Source organism: Opisthorchis viverrini (genome assembly GCF_000715545.1).
Source record: "Opisthorchis viverrini unplaced genomic scaffold opera_v5_7, whole genome shotgun sequence".
NCBI classification, from domain to species: domain Eukaryota; kingdom Metazoa; phylum Platyhelminthes; class Trematoda; order Opisthorchiida; family Opisthorchiidae; genus Opisthorchis; species Opisthorchis viverrini.
This window is the reverse complement of record NW_008751663.1, coordinates 3,890,834-3,895,301: the sequence shown is the minus strand read 5'-3', so window position 1 is coordinate 3,895,301 and position 4,468 is coordinate 3,890,834.

Sequence of the window (4,468 nt, the reverse complement as noted above, 5' to 3'; positions counted from 1 at the left end):
GGGGCGAGATGGCCGAAGTGGTTAGAGCGCGGATTACTAACCTGAAGGTCCGCGGTTCGAATCCGACCTCCGCCACTCGACTTCCCCTGTCTAGGCTTGGGCAACCTGGCAGTATCCCAGCCCTCGTGCTTCCCTCGGGTGGCATGGCAGCTAGGCACCGGAAGGGTTCTACAGCTGAACGCCAGGGAGTATTCCGGTCCCTGAGGTTTCAGAGGCAGGCAGGGAAGCTTCGAGCGGCACGAGAGGTGGCACCCTTGTCTTACAACACTAATTCTGATGAACTCAAACAGAAGTTTGCAGTATACCCGCACGTGCGTACGGTGCCCTCATAAGGGTTATAACTTTGGTAAGGGCATCTTTGATCACCAAATGCCGTGAAAGTTTCTGGAGATCGAAAGAGTCAAAAACAGCTTTCAGCTAAATAACATGACCAACATGTGACGTTTGAAGGAGTGGCGCTGACATCATCATCATCACCAGGACAACAACATCGGTTTTGACACTGATGCTCTGCTTCCTGACAACCTTATGTTTTATCTAATTATGTTTAAAGGCTTAGGATGACAGGAAGTTCAAAGGAGTTTGTTAGGGATGGAACTTGGTGATGACCAGGTGCAAACATTTTGAGGCATCTGCACTTCCAAACGCCCAACCAGACAATACGTTGTCTATCTCGTGGTTTCCGTCATTCTAAATAAAGCAAGCAGAACAACACTCGTCGCGATAGACGGTGCTTCGGCATGCGTAGCACGCGACCAACAACAACAACAACTGTTCAGCTATAACACCCTTCCGATGCCTAGCTGCCCTGCACGAGAGCTGCCAGGCTGCCCAAGCCTAGACAGGGGAAGTTGAGACGCAGAGGTCAGGTTTGAACCATGTACCTTTCGGTCAGTATATAAGCGCTCCAACCATTTGAGACATCTCGCCCCCTTCACATGACCAAACACAGTTGATGGTGTTGGATGTTTTCCGCGATTAAAATATCTGCCTCAACCAAGTATCCGTTTTCTTATCACCTCGTTACTTATCCGTTGACGCCATCCAAAACCAGCAACGCTTCTGAGGCATCGGTGGTCAAAAACCTGAAGATGACCCACGTCTGTCCGCAAATGCCATGTCTCACAGTCATATAGCAACAGAGCCCTTACTGTGGCCTTGCACACACGACTCGTAAGATCCTGTGGCCTTGCACGACTCGTAAGATCCATTGAGATGCCTTTTTGACGCCACACAAATCAGCAAGCGTGGTTCGAGTCTTTGGGATCCTTCCTTCCACTTCATCAGACACGTTTCCATCAGAGCTAATACAAATACAGAGGTATATAAATTTCTCTACAACCTCCAGTTATTCTCCTTGAATTGTAAGGGTTATGTTCAGAGTTTTCGTTATGAAGCATGAATTTTCATTCTGAAGGCTCTAGGCGCATGCCGAGAGATGATATGACGGTATGTTTGTTCATAGCCACACTACTCTCGTTCCTGTTCTGGCGTAACTATTCCGGTGAGTCCACACCAAAGGGAAGCACGGGACTCGAATTTCGCTCTTATTAGAGCTCATCAGCAGTGCAATGACCGTGCCGGGATTTGAACCCCGGACATCTGACATGCGAGGCGAGCGTGTAACCACTACGGTAGTCAGTCTGTTTAACACGGCTTGCGCTCCACCTTGGTTTTCAAAGATGGGGGTGATGTCGCCTACGTACTCCAGATCGACAAGGTTATTATCAGCAACAATTTGAATACCGGGGTTTTGAAGACCTTCCACCGTTCGCCTCATTATTCCATCAATGAATAACATAAACATGACTGGTGATAGTTTACATTCTTTTCGTGCACAATTTTTTCCAGGGAAGCTTTTGGAGCCCTCACCATACACCCTGACACACCCAGAACTATGAATACAGGGACCGGATTCCGTTCACAAACTTATGGGGCATATCCTGTTAAGCATGTGTGGTTAGCAGAACCGACCGATCGACGGAATTTAACGCACCCTTGAAGTCAGCGAACTTCAAAATTGTGGGTCGTCTGTACATGTGGCGTTTTTCTAACATCTAAAAAATAAAATCGTTCAGGTCTAACACCCTTCCGGTACCTAATTGCCACGCCACCAGAAGTCATCATCGACAGCATGACCTCAGTGTTCAACATCCATGCCTTGCCAGAAGGAAGCATGAGAGCTGGAATACGGTCAGGTTGCCCAAGCCTAGTTAGGGTGAGTCAAGAGGCAGAGGTTAGGTTCGAATCAAGAACCGTCCGGTCCGCGCCTTAACCACTGAGCCATATCGAGCCCGATGGTGACTAAACTGACATCCCAGCAGTTCTTACATTCAGATACAGTTAACAGGGAGAGGGAAGACTGTCGTTGGCATGAAACCATTGTGCTAGTCTTCCATCTTCAAATGGTTGCTGATCCTAAGGTTTTGAACGGAAGATCAGGTGATTAAAACGTCCGCAACGCGGATGTGAAGTAACTGCATAATCTCTTTATAAGTAACCATGTGTAAAGCGACGAGTCGTTCGTCATAGGGTCAGTTTTGGGTTTTTGGGTGAGTGTATTGGTCCTCTTTTGTGAGCCCATCAGGGTTATATCAAACCGCTTGGAAGTTACAATAGAGGGTTGGATGAGGCCTTTTATATGGGTCTGGTGTACGTCATCACCCGACCTAAAGCTGCCACCTTGACGTGGTGGTCGGGATTCAGTGCTGCAATGATCCCGCGGGCTACACTGGCTGGAACTTCGTTCCACAAGGTTCAACCATATCAGCAAGCGTGGTTCGAGTCTTTGGGATCCTTCCACTGACTTCATCAGACACGTTTCCATCAGAGCTAATACAAATACAGAGGTATATAAATTTCTCTACAACCTCCAGTTATTCTCCTTGAATTGTAAGGGTTATGTTCAGAGTTTTCGTTATGAAGCATGAATTTTCATTCTGAAGGCTCTAGGCGCATGCCGAGAGATGATATGACGGTATGTTTGTTCATAGCCACACTACTCTCGTTCCTGTTCTGGCGTAACTATTCCGGTGAGTCCACACCAAAGGGAAGCACGGGACTCGAATTTCGCTCTTATTAGAGCTCATCAGCAGTGCAATGACCGTGCCGGGATTTGAACCACGGACATCTGACATGCGAGGCGAGCGTGTAACCACTACGGTAGTCAGTCTGTTTAACACGGCTTGCGCTCCACCTTGGTTTTCAAAGATGGGGGTGATGTCGCCTACGTACTCCAGATCGACAAGGTTATTATCAGCAACAATTTGAATACCGGGGTTTTGAAGACCTTCCACCGTTCGCCTCATTATTCCATCAATGAATAACATAAACATGACTGGTGATAGTTTACATTCTTTTCGTGCACAATTTTTTCCAGGGAAGCTTTTGGAGCCCTCACCATACACCCTGACACACCCAGAACTATGAATACAGGGACCGGATTCCGTTCACAAACTTATGGGGCATATCCTGTTAAGCATGTGTGGTTAGCAGAACCGACCGATCGACGGAATTTAACGCACCCTTGAAGTCAGCGAACTTCAAAATTGTGGGTCGTCTGTACATGTGGCGTTTTTCTAACATCTAAAAAATAAAATCGTTCAGGTCTAACACCCTTCCGGTACCTAATTGCCACGCCACCAGAAGTCATCATCGACAGCATGACCTCAGTGTTCAACATCCATGCCTTGCCAGAAGGAAGCATGAGAGCTGGAATACGGTCAGGTTGCCCAAGCCTAGTTAGGGTGAGTCAAGAGGCAGAGGTTAGGTTCGAATCAAGAACCGTCCGGTCCGCGCCTTAACCACTGAGCCATATCGAGCCCGATGGTGACTAAACTGACATCCCAGCAGTTCTTACATTCAGATACAGTTAACAGGGAGAGGGAAGACTGTCGTTGGCATGAAACCATTGTGCTAGTCTTCCATCTTCAAATGGTTGCTGATCCTAAGGTTTTGAACGGAAGATCAGGTGATTAAAACGTCCGCAACGCGGATGTGAAGTAACTGCATAATCTCTTTATAAGTAACCATGTGTAAAGCGACGAGTCGTTCGTCATAGGGTCAGTTTTGGGTTTTTGGGTGAGTGTATTGGTCCTCTTTTGTGAGCCCATCAGGGTTATATCAAACCGCTTGGAAGTTACAATAGAGGGTTGGATGAGGCCTTTTATATGGGTCTGGTGTACGTCATCACCCGACCTAAAGCTGCCATTACAATAGAGGATGAGGCCTTTTATATGGGTCTGGTGTACGTCATCACCCGACCTAAAGCTGCCACCTTGACGTGGTGGTCTGGCTTCACTTCAGTAATGATCCCGCGGGCTACACTGGCTGGAACTTCGTTCCACAAGGTTCAACCATGCCAGGAAGGCCAAAGGGGAGCAGCCAGACCAAGAGCAGCAAGACCCCGTACTACGAGTAATCGTGCTACGAGGCGGTCTGGGGGTAAAGTCGTACTGTCCTCTGCGAC